Source organism: Drosophila biarmipes, unplaced genomic scaffold (genome assembly GCF_025231255.1).
Source record: "Drosophila biarmipes strain raj3 unplaced genomic scaffold, RU_DBia_V1.1 ptg000016l, whole genome shotgun sequence".
Taxonomy (NCBI): domain Eukaryota; kingdom Metazoa; phylum Arthropoda; class Insecta; order Diptera; family Drosophilidae; genus Drosophila; species Drosophila biarmipes.
Window position 1 is genome coordinate 1,118,289 of NW_026114534.1, and position 20,130 is coordinate 1,138,418.

Below are 20,130 nucleotides of genomic sequence, written 5' to 3' on the forward strand. Positions count from 1 at the left end.
TACTTATATTGATATGTTAATCAAATTGGTCTCTTACTTGAAAATCTAGACCTTAGGAATATTTTTATATTATATGTTTGCCAATCTTCGCGTCACTAATAAGATGACGATTCATATTGTTATTATTAGATGGTCGAGTTGTACTTATATTGATATGTTAATCAAATTGGTCTCTTACTTGAAAATCTAGACCTTAGGAATATTTTTATATTATATGTTTGCCAATCTTCGCGTCACTAATAAGATGACGATTCATATTGTTATTATTAGATGGTCGAGTTGTACTTATATTGATATGTTAATCAAATTGGTCTCTTACTTGAAAATCTAGACCTTAGGAATATTTTTATATTATATGTTTGCCAATCTTCGCGTCACTAATAAGATGACGATTCATATTGTTATTATTAGATGGTCGAGTTGTACTTATATTGATATGTTAATCAAATTGGTCTCTTACTTGAAAATCTAGACCTTAGGAATATTTTTATATTATATGTTTGCCAATCTTCGCGTCACTAATAAGATGACGATTCATATTGTTATTATTAGATGGTCGAGTTGTACTTATATTGATATGTTAATCAAATTGGTCTCTTACTTGAAAATCTAGACCTTAGGAATATTTTTATATTATATGTTTGCCAATCTTCGCGTCACTAATAAGATGACGATTCATATTGTTATTATTAGATGGTCGAGTTGTACTTATATTGATATGTTAATCAAATTGGTCTCTTACTTGAAAATCTAGACCTTAGGAATGTAATATATAAAGGATTAAAAATTCGCCACAAAGCCAAGCAAACAATCAATGCATACAAATAGATTGTTGGTTGAACTTTATATAAGAAGTTCAACACAACAAATAAATTATGCAATTTTATTATCGAATCATCAAGCAAAGGATAAGCTTCAGTGGATCGCAGTATGGCAGCTGCTCAACCACTTACAACACCTTGCCTGTTACAAAAGTCGTTTACAATTGATTCTAGGCTTTGTCATTGTATTAAATAATGCTTTTATATGTAACTAGCGCGGCATCAGGTGATCAAAGATCCTCCCAATTTACTATGTTACAAATTACATTGGCATAACATCCATTGTCGTTTAAAAAGTAAATTATAAACTTTAAATGGTTTAGAAGCCATACAATGCAAATTGCCCCTTATTTATCATTGCAGTCCAGCACGGATACGACCTTAGAGGCGTTCAGGCATAATCCAACGGACGTAGCGTCATACCACTGTTCGCTCGAACAAGTATTGTGCCATTGGTCCGTACCTGCGGTTCCTCTCGTACTACGCAGGAATGCTGTCGCAACAACGTTTTGTCATTAGTAGGGTAAAACTAACCTGTCTCACGACGGTCTAAACCCAGCTCACGTTCCCTAACATGGGTGAACAATCCAACGCTTGGTGAATTTTGCTTCACAATGATAGGAAGAGCCGACATCGAAGGATCAAAAAGCGACGTCGCTATGAACGCTTGGCCGCCACAAGCCAGTTATCCCTATGGTAACTTTTCTGACACCTCTTGTTAAAAACTCTTTAAACCAAAAGGATCGATAGGCCGAGCTTTTGCTGTCCCTGTGTGTACTGAACACCGAGATCAAGTCAGCATTTGCCCTTTTGCTCTATGTGTGGTTTCTGTCCGCACTGAGCTGGCCTTGGGACACCTCCGTTATTATTTGAGAGATGTACCGCCCCAGTCAAACTCCCTACCTGGCAATGTCCTTGAATTGGATCATACCTGAGTAATTGGAGTTATACCAAATTTTCAAATCAAAAATACATAAATGCACCGTTTTATTAAAGAATTTGTTTGCGATTATATAACAAACTCGTGATACTTTGATCAAGAAGCTTGCATCAAAACCCAATACCATAAGATATAATAAATATATCCGTATAATGGCTAGGAAATGATACACGTTCCATTTAATCAAGTAAGTAAGGAAACAATAAGAGTAGTGGTATTTCATTGGCGATACCAAACCGAGGTCTAATATCTCCCACTTATTCTACACCTCTTATGTCTCCTTACACTGCCAGATTAGAGTCAAGCTCAAAAGGGTCTTCTTTCCCCGCTAATTATTCCAAGCCCGTTCCCTTGGCTGTGGTTTCGCTAGATAGTAGATAGGGACAGGTGTGTCTCGGATCCCTCCGAACTTATTTAACGTGACGTGTTCCGCACTGAAGGGATTACAGCCACGGCATTCTAATATACCCACAAGGGAGTATATAATGCAAGGGTCTGGGTTAAGCGCCAAACCAACGCCCTGGACTAGAAGCTATAGCTATGTACATAGCAACCATCCCAGTAGCAATTTAAGTACTTGCTTGTCGGGCAAGCACTCCCCCTTGCATAGGGGCGAGATCTATCTAAAATCTCTACTGTTCTTTGGGTCGCAGCACCCGAGTTGTATTAACGCAACATCCACGTCGAGCCCGGGGACTCTACCCGCGATATAGGTGTCAACCACAGCCACCACGAAACTCCCACTAGGGGGCCGACCTCAATGAGTAGCCTTGGAGAACCACTCAACCCGTGGCACCGAAATTTCAGGCTCGGTGGGCCTCACCCCTTCAGCTCCGACAAGCTCGGATGGGGCAACCATGTCATATTAGTCGCCTCCTACGACAAGCAATGACAAGCTGTGGCAGTATTCTTCGCCGTTGCCACACGGCAAGGGGGTTTTGGGACTATTGTCCCGGCGCCTGCGGTTCATCCCTCGTCGCTTCCATCCTACGCCTCGAGAAGGCTGCATCAGCAAAAGCTCCTAGGAGACGCATCCGTTCTGGGGTCTCGACTACTCCTGCGACGTTCCATCGTTCTTGGACTCGAACAATGCCAAGGGCATCCAAGTCACGCAAATCGCTATAGAGGCGGCACTCACATAGTACGTGAAGCCAGTCCTCACTCTCCTCTCCACATGAGCATGCGGTTGTGGTGCTGAGGGTTCTACCATGGAGGAAAGCGTTGAACGACCCGTGTCCTGTCAGCAAGAATCCGGCTCTTAAGGTGAAGACAAAGTCCTTCCTCTTGTAGACGAACGCTGCCTCTGGGAAAAACTGGCGAGTCACAAAACCGTGAGCCGCTTGGTCCCATCTGAGTTGCCACTCATTTAGCAGACATTCGTCTAGCAGAGCCATCTTGGATTTCCAGTCCAACACAGACAAGTCCTGTCCATAGAGCCAGTCGCTCTCGTCCAGGGGAACGTGCTTTCTGAGCTTAAACTTCACTGCCATCCTGTGAGCATCTAAATCCATTGGAGGAGCACCAGCAAGCACCTGCAGTGCCACCGTGGACATTGTGCGGCATACCGGTAGGCATCCTAATAGGATGGTCCTCTGGCACGAGGTGAGGAGTCTTAAGGACTTGCCCTTGCTCGCCGCCTTGTACCAGACCGAGGCACCGAAGAGTGCACAGGGGACCATGAGTCCGCTGTATATCGTCCTCTTAGCACGGGAGCTGAGCCCCCAATCGACTCGGAGCACCCGTGCTAGCCCTCCGGCAACTCCAGCCAGCCGATCTCTGAGAGCAGAGATATGCGGGAGAAAGCTCATCCGCTCGCCGACTAAGATGCCAAGGTACCGGCATTTGGTGACGTATGGCAGGCTTGCTCCAGCAAACCGTACGGTCGGTCTCCTAGTGTCTGAAAGATTCCCTTTCAGCAACATGATTGCCGTCTTGCTGGTTGACACACTCACTCCAACCTCAGCTCCCCAGGCTCCCACGATGTCCATCAACTGCTCGCCCTTTCGCTCCAGATCGGCACGGGAATTCCCATCGACGAAAAGTAGCAAGTCATCTGCAAACGCGCTCAGAGCACAATGTGGCTCCAGGCGCTGAAGCAGCACATCCATCAGTAGGTTCCAAATAAATGGACCACTGACGGACCCTTGCGGGCAGCCCCGTGTAACCGACACTGTGGCCGCTTCGTAACTGCTGATGATACTGGCACTTCGACCGGAGAAATAACTTTTCCACAAGTCTATCTCTCGACAGCCGACGTCGATAAGCCGATCCAGCACCGCGTTCCACTCAACATTGTCGAAGGCACCCTTGAAATCAACAAAGATTCCCAGCACCCTTCTCTCGCGGCTGGTGGAAACGGTGTTTTTAGCGTGCATCCACGCATCCTCAACGCAGCGTCCAGGCCGAAATCCAAATTGCCATCTGCAGCCATCCGGTAGCACATCCTTCAGTCGATTCACCATGATCCCTTCCAGCACCTTTCCGAACACTGGCAAAAGGCATATGCCACGATAAGAGGCAGGATCGCTCCTGTCCTTATCTGGCCCCTTTACCAGCGGTATCACTCTCGGGTGTTTCCACTCGGCAGGAAAATATCCTTCCGAGAGGCATCGAGAGTACAACTTCGTCAGGTGCTGAGGGATAGCACGCCATACCTCCTTGACGATCCCACCCGTGATGCCGTCCATTCCCGGCGATCGCCGGCTTCTCAGATTCGCGACGCTGGTTGCCACCTCGAAGGCTTCGAGGGTCGGTGGAGCAGCAGGAGTTATACCCTCACGCACTGTGGATTCCGCAACAGGGAAGAAGTTGCGGAGGAGTATATCTGCGCAGTCGTGCCATGTCGTAAGTAGCGCGCCGTTCGACCTAAGACATCCAAGATCGGTTGTCTTTTTCCGGCCTCGGCATATTCGGTAGGCGTGCCCCCATGGATCATCCTTGTGCCGTCCCACGAAGTCCCGCCAGTTTTGTTCCTTTGGCCTGAGGCAAGCCTTAATCCAGCGGCAAGTCGCTCAACATCGCCGGTGCCACTCCGACGAGCTGCCTGCAGCCTGCGCCTCAGTCTCCTGACCTCTTGGCGCTTGGTACTCAGTTCAGGATTCCACCATATTACGTTTCCCCTTGCTGCAGGTATCCTGCGCCCTATTACCCTGTCGCACACTTCGTGTACGATGGAGCGAAGGGCTGACACATGATCATCCAACGGCGATTCCTCCAGTTCCTCGAGACATTCAGCTACATCCCTTAGTTCTACTCTGAATCTTCGCCAACTTGCATTGGAGAGCCTCCATTGCGGTACCGGAGCTAGGCTCTCAACGGTACTGCTTGGATCTGGAGTAACCTCAACAGTGATGATGTTGTGGTCACTCAGCTCCCAGAAGTCAACTCTCCATTCGTATGTTGCCCACACACGCGCTGCTTCGTTGGTGAAGGTCACGTCGATATCACTTCTGGAGCGGTGATTATCGAACGTGAACACCTGGCTGGCCGTATTAAGCACACAGACACCGCTTGCGATGATCCACTCGTCCATGTGCTGTCCCCGTTCGCGATTCAGACGGTCTCCAGAGTTAGCTGGAGTTTTGCTGAACCACATCGGGGAAACCGCATTCGCATCAAGTCCGAGGATTGTCGGTGTCCTGCTGGCTAGCAGCAGAACCGTATCCAGGTAGTCAGTGTAGGGCTGCAGGGCAGCTGAGTACTGGCAGTATACGGAGGACAGAAAAATGGTGCCGTATTTTCCTGTGACACTCACGCACACTCCATAATCCGTCGTCAATGTCTCGATGGGCATGCAGATGGCAGACGGGTCGTCCACGATGATGGCAGCTTTCTTCCTTTTGTCAGCGAAGATTCTCATGCCTCCAGGGAGTCCAGTGAGACGCTTGCCTGCGTCCACATAGGGCTCCTGAATGAGTGCGAACAGGTGGCCAGCATCTCTCATCCGCTTTGCAAGCTCGATGACAGCGCAACGGCCTCGACCACAATTCGCTTGGATGAAGCTGAACATGTTAATGTCTAGCTTGCACCCTGGCTAGCACAGCGCTATATATCGGGCATCCACCCGAGAGCATATAGTGCCCCGAGGGTAGCCCTTTATGGCGGCAGTTACGGCAGTCCACCGCATTTTTGCACTTCGCCGCGACGTGGTCGTTCTGTCCGCACTGGCGGCAGACCTGGTTTTCTCTAGCGTACCGACACTCGCTGACTTTGTGGTCAAAACCAAGGCATCGGTGGCACGCATAGGTGCGCACTTGAGAGCGGCAGCGGTAAGAGAACCACTTGATATACACCCTCCCGCTTTCGAGAACGGCCAACGCCTGATCATCTACTTCCAGCGTCACGTTTATAGTGGCGCTGTTAGCTGCTGACCAGGGCTTGGTCGCCAGGACTACCGCCTTCTGGAACTCCTTCAGCGACATCTCCTCGAAGTTTTTCTCTTTTAACTCCATCATGAACTCATCCGGCGTCACAGTGGTGTCCACATCCTGTACCGTCACCCTGGGTTTTGCGGCAGTGTTTTTGGACACCTTAAGGCCCACCTCAGCGAATTTTGCGGAGGCAACGATTTTCGACATCTCCGCCTGCGATGGCGTGCGAATAATCGCGCCGCCCCGCTTCAACTCTCGCACCTCATGCACTCTGACGCCCAAAGCAGGCGCTACCTCTTTGCGGACCTTGTCCGCAATTTGCCTCCCTGATAAGGCCGGATCATCACATGCAACGACTGCCGACCAGGTCTCCCGGATTTTCCGCGGTGCGGCTACAGGGGCATAGGGGGCGACAGGGGCAGCAGGTGAGGCGATAAGGTGCGCGCCTCTAGCAGCGGCGGCTGCGTATGAGACGGCCGAGGCAACCGGTGTCTGCTTCTTAAGGCGGTCCTCAAGCACTCCAATCCGTATAAGGAGGGCTGCAACAACCTCCTCGTAGCGGTTGGCTACGGACTGCACCTTCACATTTGTGGCCGGGTTGGCATAGGAGACCATGAACATCCTACCGATCTCCGATCGGATGTCCCCCATCTCGGCAGCGACGGCACCATTACCTCTCCACTCCCTATCCGAGAAGGATTTTAGAGGACTGGCTGGTGCAACGAAGGTCTTCTCGTGTTCAGCAGAGGATGCAGCAGCGGCGGGGGCTGCGGGAGCGGCAGGGGCTGCGGCAAGGGCAGCGACAGGCGCAGCGGCAGCGGCAGCAGCAGGGGCAGCGGCAGCGGCAGCGGCAGGGGCTGTCGCAGTGTCAGCGGCAGTTGCATCCAGTGCCATCAACTTGCACCTAGAGGCGTCCCTCAGCGGCGCTTTATTGCGCTTACCTCTGGGTCGTCCTCTGCCCCCACTGCTTCCCCTACTACTAGCACTCTCACTGCCAGAATCTCCAACATCCATTTTGGGTGGCGCCATCCGCCGGTTATCGGCAGTTCCAACCCAAAAGCTTTTCCACCAAGGACTTACCCCTTTATTATCAGCTGGTCGGAAAGCTCTATCAGCTGATAAAAGTTTAGCGATGACACAAACCGCACAGCTGTTTTAGGCAAAATGTGCCTAAATAAGCCTAACTCCTCTCTCAAGAGAGCGCCTCTCTCGTGACACACGTGGCGCAATGGAAAATTTCCAATGGGAAAAACCCAATTTCACCCGGTTTCACCACTTTTACACAGGGAAAACACGCGCACTGGGTTCGCAGGCACAAAACACGAATTTTCGTGCTGTTTCTAGCTTCGTATCTGGTCTCTATCAGTCAATATTGGCTACACTCGCGGAGCGTACGGAAAACACGTCTGTTCGCACGAGCAATCTAACACCGACGAGTAGATAGGGACAGTAGGAATCTCGTTAATCCATTCATGCGCGTCACTAATTAGATGACGAGGCATTTGGCTACCTTAAGAGAGTCATAGTTACTCCCGCCGTTGACCCGCGCTTACTTGAATTTCTTCACTTTGACATTCAGAGCACTGGGCAGAAATCACATTGTGTCAACACCCGCTAGGGCCATCACAATGCTTTGTTTTAATTAGACAGTCGGATTCCCCAAGTCCGTGCCAGTTCTGAATTGATTGTTAATTGATAATCGTTATAATTAATAAGAACTAATTGGTTTAACCCAATTAGTATTCTTAAAAATTTTAGCAAGAAAGTTCCACAATTGGCTACGTAACTAAACTATCCGGGAACAAGTTAGCTAGAAACTCTATTTACCCAGAACGAGCACATAAACCATGTTATTGTTTCCCAATCAAGCCCGACTATCTCAATCTTCAGAGCCAATCCTTATCCCGAAGTTACGGATCTAATTTGCCGACTTCCCTTACCTACATTATTCTATCGACTAGAGACTCTTCACCTTGGAGACCAGCTGCGGATATTGGTACGGCCTGTTGAGAAGTTTGCGTGTCCCCACCATAAATTTTCAAGGTCCGAGGAGAAAATATCGACACAACAGTATATGTCATGCTCTTCTAGCCCATCTACCATATCTCTCTGCGAAAGACTTCCATGGTAGTACGGCTATAAAACGACGGCTTCTTTATGGTCGTTCCTGTTGCCAGGATGAGCACGAGGCCCATATTTAATAACAAACGGATACTCAACAGGTTACGGAATTGGAACCGTATTCCCTTTCGTTCAAAATTATTCAAGTATATTAATTTAGCTAGATTTTATATAATATATATATTTGTTTGGCATTTGTATTTTACTTGAAAATTTTCGGCTTTCGCCTTGAACTTAGGACCGACTAACTCGTGATCAACCACTGTTCACACGAAACCCTTCTCCACTTCAGTCCTCCAAGGTCTCATTCGATTATTTGCTACTACCACCAAGATCTGTACCAATGGCAGCTCCATGCAGGCTTACGCCAAACACTTCTACGCATACCATTGTACCTTCCTACTCACTAAAGTTTCAAAATTTATATTACAAGTAATATAAATCATCTACTTTAGCGGTAATGTATAGGTATACAACTTAAGCGCCATCCATTTTAAGGGCTAGTTGCTTCGGCAGGTGAGTTGTTACACACTCCTTAGCGGATTTCGACTTCCATGATCACCGTCCTGCTGTTTTAAGCAACCAACGCCTTTCATGGTATCTGCATGAGTTGTTAATTTGGGCACCGTAACATTACGTTTGGTTCATCCCACAGCGCCAGTTCTGCTTACCAAAAGTGGCCCACTGGGCACATTATATCATAACCTTGAACTTCATATCAAGAAAGTTAAGGTTCTTACCCATTTAAAGTTTGAGAATAGGTTAAGATCGTTTCGACCCTAAGGCCTCTAATCATTCGCTTTACCAGATAAGATTATTTTATATAATATTAAAATGCACCAGCTATCCTGAGGGAAACTTCGGAAGGAACCAGCTACTAGATGGTTCGATTGGTCTTTCGCCCCTATACTCAATTCTGACAATCGATTTGCACGTCAGAACTGTTTCGGTCTTCCATCAGGGTTTCCCCTGACTTCAACCTGATCAAGTATAGTTCACCATCTTTCGGGTCACAGCATATATGCTCAAGGTACGTTCCAGTTAGAGGCATAAATAATATAAATATCATTATACATAACTATATAGAACGCCCCGGGATTGTGTTAATTAGCTATAAATAGTTAAAAAACTAATCCCATTATTAGTCAAGTTAATTACGCTATTAGGTTTATATCCCAATAACTTGCACATATGTTAGACTCCTTGGTCCGTGTTTCAAGACGGGTCCCGAAGGTATCCTGAATCTTTCGCATTGTTAATCCTACAAGTGCATATAATAAACACAAAAATCAATGATAATTATGCCATTATATAATTCCGAAAAATTAACGCACTGTATTCATATAAATCTATCAGCACTTTATCAAATTAATAACATTTATTCTGTGTTAAAATGCAAGCAAATTAATTTGAATAAACTATAAGTTATATTTTATGATAAATTTGGTATGCTAATAGATTACAATGTCCTTATATGGAAAAAATACACACTATTATCATAATATTGTTTAAATATTACAATTCTAATGATGAATTTTCCATAACGGATATTCAGGTTCATCGGGCTTAACCTCTAAGCAGTTTCACGTACTGTTTAACTCTCTATTCAGAGTTCTTTTCAACTTTCCCTCACGGTACTTGTTTACTATCGGTCTCATGGTTATATTTAGTTTTAGATGGAGTTTACCACCCACTTAGTGCTGCACTATCAAGCAACACGACTCTTTGGAAACATCATCTAGTAATCATTAACGTTATACGGGCCTGGCACCCTCTATGGGTAAATGGCCTCATTTAAGAAGGACTTAAATCGTTAATTTCTCATACTAGAATATTGACGCTCCATACACTGCATCTCACATTTGCCATATAGACAAAGTGACTTAGTGCTGAACTGACTACTAAGAAAATCCTTGTTAGTTTCTTTTCCTCCCCTAATTAATATGCTTAAATTCAGGGGGTAGTCCCATATGAGTTGAGGTTGTGTATAACTTTTATATGCAATTAATTCTTTATATATAATGATAAAACATTTTATTAAATTCGTTATATTAATAATATCTGTATATAAATGGCATTTGTTTGATTTAACGAATCAACGAAGAACAATAATATTGTCAACGGTTTTCTATTTTCTAATCATTAATAAGAGACAATTCTAGATAAATTTTTATGCTAGACATTTCTCAGTATCATTTGATTGAAAAAGAAAATATTTCTCTTCGTTTTTCACATTCAAATTATTTACTAATGTGAGATAATGTTTTTCATATATTTTTTAATATTATGAATAAAATAATTAAATTATTATTATCCAATAATATACCATATGCTTATAAAATTTCATTATAAAATTTGTATAAGCAACTTAATTAGCATAGTCTTACAACCCTCAACCATATGTAGTCCAAGCAGCACTATAAAATTAATTAAAGTACATAACAGCATGGACTGCGATATGCGTTCAAAATGTCGATGTTCATGTGTCCTGCAGTTCACACGATGACGCACAGTTTGCTGCGTTCTTCATCGACCCATGAGCCGAGTGATCCACCGCTTAGAGTTTTATAAATTGGTTTCTTAATTTTGTCAAATATGTTTTTATTGAAAGAAATTAAAAATACACCATTTTACTGGCATATATCAATTCCTTCAATAAATTTATTTTTATACCTAAAACGAATGCTGCGAAATGTCTTAGTTTTATATAACCAATATATATCAAAGTATTTCTTTTTAAATTGCATTTATTGTAAATAAATATATATGTATATATATTAATACTTTTTTAGCGATATAAATTGAAATTTATATAAAACATTAACCTGTATAAAACCAGGTACAACATTGTACATTTTAGGTTGTTGCATTATCCAATGTATGCGCATAACTGAGATGAACAATACATATCGCAACGCGTGTATATTATGGTCCATATACACACAGTATTTTAATTGTGTTTATATACAATAATAATTTAATATTATTATTTTAATAATTCGATTTGCTTGTTCGAATTTTTATTTGTTTGTTTTGGCTGCTTATTATTTCTCTCATATGTATTAAATACAATATATAATTTTAATATTTGCATTATTTCGATTTACTTGTTCGAAATTTCATTTGATCTATATTAGATCATATACATTTTGGCAATTCATATTTTATTTGTATTACTATAATGTATTTATTATAATATAAACAAATATTTTATTAACGGTAAGGATATACAATAATAATTTAATATTATTATTTTAATAATTCGATTTGCTTGTTCGAATTTTTATTTGTTTGCTTTGGCTGCTTATTATTTCTCTCATATGTATTAAATACAATATATAATTTTAATATTTGCATTATTTCGATTTGCTTGTTCGAAATTTTATTTGATCTATATTAGATCTCATATACATTTTGGCAATTCATATTTTATTTGTATTATTATAATGTATTTATTATAATATAAACAAATATTTTATTAACGGTAAGGATATACAATAATAATTTAATATTATTATTTTAATAATTCGATTTGCTTGTTCGAATTTTTATTTGTTTGCTTTGGCTGCTTATTAATTTCTCTCATATGTATTAAATACAATATATAATTTTAATATTTGCATTATTTCGATTTGCTTGTTCGAAATTTCATTTGATCTATAATAGATCTCATATACATTTTGGCAATTCATATTTTATTTGTAATACTATAATGTATTTATTATAATATAAACAAATATTTTATTAACGGTAAGGATATTAAAACATTAATGATCCTTCCGCAGGTTCACCTACGGAAACCTTGTTACGACTTTTACTTCCTCTAAATAATCAAGTTCGGTCAACTTTTGCGAAACAACCGTAACACGCAAGGCGTCACAGTGATCACGTCCGGAGACCTCACTAAATAATTCAATCGGTAGTAGCGACGGGCGGTGTGTACAAAGGGCAGGGACGTAATCAATGCGAGTTAATGACTCACACTTACTGGGAATTCCAAGTTCATGTGAACAGTTTCAGTTCACAATCCCAAGCATGAAAGTGGTTCAGCGGTTTACCCGGACCTCTCGGTCTAGGAAATACACGTTGATACTTTCATTGTAGCGCGCGTGCAGCCCAGGACATCTAAGGGCATCACAGACCTGTTATTGCTCAATCTCATTATTGCTAGACGCAATTTGTCCATTTAAGAAGCTAGTGTCCTTATAATGGGACAAACCAACAGGTACGGCTCCACTTATATAAACACATTCAAACACAATAAACATTTTACTGCCACCATGAATGAAGGCTATATAAGCTTCAACACCATAATCCTGAAGATATCTATTTAATATATTTGAGTCTCGTTCGTTATCGGAATTAACCAGACAAATCACTCCACGAACTAAGAACGGCCATGCACCACCACCCATAGATTCGAGAAAGAGCTATCAATCTGTCTTACACACTTATGTTCGGACCTGGTAAGTTTTCCCGTGTTGAGTCAAATTAAGCCGCAGGCTCCACTCCTGGTGGTGCCCTTCCGTCAATTCCTTTAAGTTTCAGCTTTGCAACCATACTTCCCCCGGAGCCCAAAAGCTTTGGTTTTCCGGGAAGCGACTGAGAGAGCCATAAAAGTAGCTACACCCAATTGCTAGCTGGCATCGTTTATGGTTAGAACTAGGGCGGTATCTGATCGCCTTCGAACCTCTAACTTTCGTTCTTGATTAATGAAAACATCTTTGGCAAATGCTTTCGCTTAAGTTAGTCTTACGACGGTCCAAGAATTTCACCTCTCGCGTCGTAATACTAATGCCCCCAAACTGCTTCTATTAATCATTACCTCTTGATCTGAAAACCAATGAAAGCAGAACAGAGGTCTTATTTCATTATCCCATGCACAGAATATTCAGGCATTTGAAGCCTGCTTTAAGCACTCTAATTTGTGCAAAGTAATTGTACCGGCCCACAATAACACTCGTTTAAGAGCACTAATGCAGGTTTTTAAATAGGAGGAACATATGAAAAAATACAAGTATCTAAGCACATGTAAGAACTCCACCGGTAATACGCTTACATACATAAAGGTATAGTACTAACCACAATTGTAAGTTGTACTACCCGTATGAAGCACAAGTTCAACTACGAACGTTTTAACCGCAACAACTTTAATATACGCTATTCGAGCTGGAATTACCGCGGCTGCTGGCACCAGACTTGCCCTCCAATTGGTCCTTGTTAAAGGATTTAAAGTGTACTCATTCCAATTACAGGGCCTCGGATATGAGTCCTGTATTGTTATTTTTCGTCACTACCTCCCCGAGCTGGGAGTGGGTAATTTACGCGCCTGCTGCCTTCCTTAGATGTGGTAGCCGTTTCTCAGGCTCCCTCTCCGGAATCGAACCCTGATTCCCCGTTACCCGTTGCAACCATGGTAGTCCTAGATACTACCATCAAAAGTTGATAGGGCAGACATTTGAAAGATCTGTCGTCGGTACAAGACCATACGATCTGCATGTTATCTAGAGTTCAACCAATATAACGATCTTGCGATCGCTTGGTTTTAGCCTAATAAAAGCACATGTTCCATAAGGTTCATGTTTTAATTGCATGTATTAGCTCTAGAATTACCACAGTTATCCAAGTAACTGTTAACGATCTAAGGAACCATAACTGATATAATGAGCCTTTTGCGGTTTCACTTTTAATTCGTGTGTACTTAGACATGCATGGCTTAATCTTTGAGACAAGCATATAACAACTGGCAGGATCAACCAGAATAATGTTTTTATTCATATTTCATTCATATTTTTTGAATAGAAATTAGCAATATATATGTTGTTATAGATTTTATTTCTATCGAATACGGCCATTTTTATATAGCATTCGTATACGTTTGTTTTCCAATTTATACTTGTTTCGCCACTAATAATAACAAGTTTTTATTGATGTCAAAAAGAATCATATTCTTTATAAACACAATATTTATTTTTCATATATTTTCTTTATATATGCACATTTCATTCTAAAATATCATTTTTGTTCGACATACATAATATATTGTATCCACGCATGTACAATTTTTGTTTAACCAATATAAGATATTGAGTTAATCATTTGTATTTTGACGATAAATTTAAAATTTATCTATATATATCCATATAAGTCTCTGGTAATATATAAAATAGAACCGAGTGTATATATATAATTATTACTACTATATTTATTTCTTAAATAATATATACTTATATATTATTTATATATATACTCTTTATTATATATTATATAATTTCTTAAATAACTCTCTTAATAGCTATTTTTTATTATCAACAATATAAGTTGATATTAATATTGAAAATGTATTCATAATTACATTTTTATATTTCTTTGGTAGACTTTTATGTACTATTATTATTTAATAATACACATATAATATAAATCATGTTAGCCTACCTCCTAAAATTAACGATAAAATTCGGAAACAATTTGTTATTCTATGTACAATAGAAACTTGGCCTTTGTTTCAACGTTATTATCTTTGGGCTTAAAATATTAACCGCGGAGCCAAGTCTCGTATTCAAATAAATGAATAAAGAAACAAATTTGACGGATAATATCTTCTCTACTGACATATGTCAATAGCAGACGGCCGGCCCATTGACCATCCTATAGTAGTTTTTGGACACGCTGTCTCCCATTCGGGTATATTCAATTTACTTTGCCACTCACCCATATAGTGTTCTCTTATATAATAAGACAACGCACTTTTATATTCATTATATGGATATATTGCCTTCCTCATATTTGCCACACCACCTATAGTAGTTTTTGGACACGCTGTCTCCCATTCGGGTATATTCAATTTACTTTGCCAGAAAACGCACTTTTATTTTCATTATATGGATATATTGCCTTCCTCATATTTGCCACACCACCTATAGTAGTTTTTGGACACGCTGTCTCCCATTCGGGTATATTCAATTTACTTTGCCACTCACCCATATAGTGTTCTCTTATATAATAAGAAATCGCACTTTTATTTTCATTATATGGATATATTGCCTTCCTCATATTTGCCACACCACCTATAGTAGTTTTTGGACACGCTGTCTCCCATTCGGGTATATTCAATTCTCTTTGCCACTCACCCTTATAGTATTCTCTTATTTAATAAGAATACTAAAATACTTCTCATATTATAGATGTAATCTATTAACTTCTCAATATCCATACGGTTTATGTATGGTATTGACAAAATCCTATGCATTTGCATAAGATTTATTTTGCCACAATTTATAGTACTAGTGCCGCCCTCACTAGGTATAAATATCTCATTTCGCTAGTAGTGTATGGGGAAATTCTACTAGCTATTCTCATAAATATGTCACTTATATGCCATATCTATACAATTCATGCACTTTTATATGTATATTTGCTATATTATACATTATTATGCCTTATAGGTATTATACCTATAAGCCACATCCATACGATTGCTTAATATAAATATATGTATAATTTTTTATACATATTTTTTTTTTATTTATGTATGGTTTTTTATTCATATCCATATACTGTATTCACTTTTATATGGATATGATTGGCGTTTTATATAGTATTGACAAAATCATAAGTTTGACCAATACGAGGAGAGGTCCGCCAACGACCACCTCCCTATAGGTGTTTTTGGACACGCTGTCTCCCATTCGACTGCTTACTATACTAGGGGCTACCCGCTCCGTATGATATTCTCTCATATAACAAGAGAATGCAAGAAATATTCGTATTTTATGAATATAATCCATTTATTTTTCAATATCCATACGTTTTACTTAGTTTTTTGTACGGTATTGACAAAATCCTATGCATTTGCATAAGATTTATTTTGCCACAATTTATAGTACTAGTGCCGCCCTCACTAGGTATAAATATCTCATTTCGCTAGTAGTGTATGGGGAAATTCTTCTAGCTATTCTCATAAATATGTCACTTATATGCCATATCTATACAATTCATGCACTTTTATATGTATATTTGCTATATTATACATTATTATGCCTTATAGGTATTATACCTATAAGCCACATCCATACGATTGCTTAATATAAATATATGTATAATTTTTTATACATATTTTTTTTTTATTTATGTATGGTTTTTTATTCATATCCATATACTGTATTCAATTTTATATGGATATGATTGGCGTTTTATATAGTATTGACAAAATCATAAGTTTGACCAATACGAGGAGAGGTCCGCCAACGACCACCTCCCTATAGGTGTTTTTGGACACGCTGTCTCCCATTCGACTGCTTACTATACTAGGGGCTACCCGCTCAGTATGATATTCTCTCATATAACAAGAGAATGCAAGAAATATTCGTATTTTATGAATATAATCCATTTATTTTTCAATATCCATACGTTTTACTTAGTTTTTTGTACGGTATTGACAAAATCCTATGCATTTGCATAAGATTTATTTTGCCACAATTTATAGTACTAGTGCCGCCCTCACTAGGTATAAATATCTCATTTCGCTAGTAGTGTATGGGGAAATTCTACTAGCTATTCTCATAAACTTATATGCCATATCTATACAATTCATGCACTTTTATATGTATATTTGCTATATTATACATTATTATGCCTTATAGGTATTATACCTATAAGCCACATCCATACGATTGCTTAATATAAATATATGTATAATTTTTTATACATATTTTTTTTTTATTTATGTATGGTTTTTTATTCATATCCATATACTGTATTCAATTTTATATGGATATGATTGGCGTTTTATATAGTATTGACAAAATCATAAGTTTGACCAATACGAGGAGAGGTCCGCCAACGACCACCTCCCTATAGGTGTTTTTGGACACGCTGTCTCCCATTCGACTGCTTACTATACTAGGGGCTGCCCGCTCCGTATGATATTCTCTCGTATAACAAGAGAATGCAAGAAATATTCGTATTTTATGAATATAATCCATTTATTTTTCAATATCCATACGTTTTACTTAGTTTTTTGTACGGTATTGACAAAATCCTATGCATTTGCATAAGATTTATTTTGCCACAATTTATAGTACTAGTGCCGCCCTCACTAGGTATAAATATCTCATTTCGCTAGTAGTGTATGGGCAAATTCTACTAGCTATTCTCATAAATGCCTTCTTTATGCCATATCTATACAATTTATGCACTTTTATATGTATATTTGCTAATATTATACATTATTATGCCTTATAGGTATTATACCTATAAGCCATATACATACGATTTCATTTTTTTATTTATATATGGTTTTGTATTTATAACCATATACCGTATTTACTTTTATAAGGATATGATTGGCGTTTTATATAGTATTGACAAAATTATAAGTTTGACAAACACTTTTTTAAGTCTTTTAGTTAAAATTGTCATTTTTAATTGACTATCTAAACACTAGATATATTTGCACATGGAGCAAAGAGTATAAAAATTGGTCGCGTCACTAATAATATCGCGATACATTTTTACTACCATCAAAATACCACATACGTTTATATGTCCTCTTTATTTAATTTGGTTTCTAAACCTCAGGAATAGTTTTAATTATATGTGCGCTCTAAGTTGAATGAATTTCTTGAATCTCTTTACTTGAATTTCTAAGACTTAAAAATATTTATAAATAGATGTCCTATTGCATAATATTTTTTTATCGCTTCACTTATAAAATAACGATCCTGCCTTTCTACCTTTGAATAAACATTCATATAAACATGGAGAAAAAAACGTTCGCATCAGTAACAGTATGTGACGATAAAATTTTGCTAACATTAAAAGGAACATATTTTAATATGTCAACTCTTAGTTGAATTGGTCAATTGCTTAAGATTCTAGACCTTAGGAATATTGGTATATTATATGTTTGCCAATCTTCGCGTCACTAATAAGATGACGATTCATATTGTTATTATTAGATGGTCGAGTTGTACTTATATTGACATGTTAATCAAATTGGTCTCTTACTTGAAAATCTAGACCTTAGGAATGTAATATATAAAGGATTAAAAATTCGCCACAAAGCCAAGCAAACAATCAATGCATACAAATAGATTGTTGGTTGAACTTTATATAAGAAGTTCAACACAACAAATAAATTATGCAATTTTATTATCGAATCATCAAGCAAAGGATAAGCTTCAGTGGATCGCAGTATGGCAGCTGCTCAACCACTTACAACACCTTGCCTGTTACAAAAGTCGTTTACAATTGATTCTAGGCTTTGTCATTGTATTAAATAATGCTTTTATATGTAACTAGCGCGGCATCAGGTGATCAAAGATCCTCCCAATTTACTATGTTACAAATTACATTGGCATCACATCCATTGTCGTTTAAAAAGTAAATTATAAACTTTAAATGGTTTAGAAGCCATACAATGCAAATTGCCCCTTATTTATCATTGCAGTCCAGCACGGAGGCGTTCAGGCATAATCCAACGGACGTTGCGTCATACCACTGTTCGCCATATTATTGTGCCATTGGTCCGTACCTGCGGTTCCTCTCGTACTACGCAGGAATGCTGTCGCAACAACGTTTTGTCATTAGTAGGGTAAAACTAACCTGTCTCACGACGGTCTAAACCCAGCTCACGTTCCCTTGCATGGGTGAACAATCCAACGCTTGGTGAATTTTGCTTCACAATGATAGGAAGAGCCGACATCGAAGGATCAAAAAGCGACGTCGCTATGAACGCTTGGCCGCCACAAGCCAGTTATCCCTATGGTAACTTTTCTGACACCTCTTGTTAAAAACTCTTTAAACCAAAAGGATCGATAGGCCGAGCTTTTGCTGTCCCTGTGTGTACTGAACACCGAGATCAAGTCAGCATTTGCCCTTTTGCTCTATGTGTGGTTTCTGTCCGCACTGAGCTGGCCTTGGGACACCTCCGTTATTATTTGAGAGATGTACCGCCCCAGTCAAACTCCCTACCTGGCAATGTCCTTGAATTGGATCATACCTGAGTAATTGGAGTTATACCAAATTTTCAAATCAAAAATACATAAATGCACCGTTTTATTAAAGAATTTGTTTGCGATTATATAACAAACTCGTGATACTTTGATCAAGAAGCTTGCATCAAAACCCAATACCATAAGATATAATAAATATATCCGTATAATGGCTAGGAAATGATACACGTCCCATTTAATCAAGTAAGTAAGGAAACAATAAGAGTAGTGGTATTTCATTGGCGATACCAAACCGAGGTCTAATATCTCCCACTTATTCTACACCTCTTATGTCTCCTTACACTGCCAGATTAGAGTCAAGCTCAAAAGGGTCTTCTTTCCCCGCTAATTATTCCAAGCCCGTTCCCTTGGCTGTGGTTTCGCTAGATAGTAGATAGGGACAGGTGTGTCTCGGATCCCTCCGAACTTATTTAACGTGACGTGTTCCGCACTGAAGGGATTACAGCCACGGCATTCTAATATACCCACAAGGGAGTATATAATGCAAGGGTCTGGGTTAAGCGCCAAACCAACGCCCTGGACTAGAAGCTATAGCTATGTACATAGCAACCACCCCAGTAGCAATTTAAGTACTTGCTTGTCGGGCAAGCACTCCCCCTTGCATAGGGGCGAGATCTATCTAAAATCTCTACTGTTCTTTGGGTCGCAGCACCCGAGTTGTATTAACGCAACATCCACGTCTAGCCCGGGGACTCTACCCGCGATATAGGTGTCAACCACAGCCACCACGAAACTCCCACTAGGGGGCCGACCTCAATGAGTAGCCTTGGAGAACCACTCAACCCGTGGCACCGAAATTTCAGGCTCGGTGGGCCTCACCCCTTCAGCTCCGACAAGCTCGGATGGGGCAACCATGTCATATT

The 20,130-nt window shown here is 40.1% G+C and overlaps 2 non-coding genes and 1 pseudogene across 2 annotated transcripts; all 3 read right to left on the reverse strand.

Moving 5' to 3' along the window:
* Window positions 1-889: 889 nt before the first annotated feature.
* LOC127011997 (large subunit ribosomal RNA) lies at window positions 890-10,236 on the reverse strand (annotated as a pseudogene).
* Window positions 10,237-10,638: 402 nt separating this feature from the next.
* LOC122818003 (5.8S ribosomal RNA) lies at window positions 10,639-10,817 on the reverse strand. The gene has a single exon (XR_006367537.1). It is a non-coding gene; the product is annotated as a 5.8S ribosomal RNA (ribosomal RNA).
* Window positions 10,818-12,020: 1,203 nt separating this feature from the next.
* LOC122817998 (small subunit ribosomal RNA) lies at window positions 12,021-14,015 on the reverse strand. The gene has a single exon (XR_006367533.2). It is a non-coding gene; the product is annotated as a small subunit ribosomal RNA (ribosomal RNA).
* Between the last annotated feature and the right edge of the window lie 6,115 nt (window positions 14,016-20,130).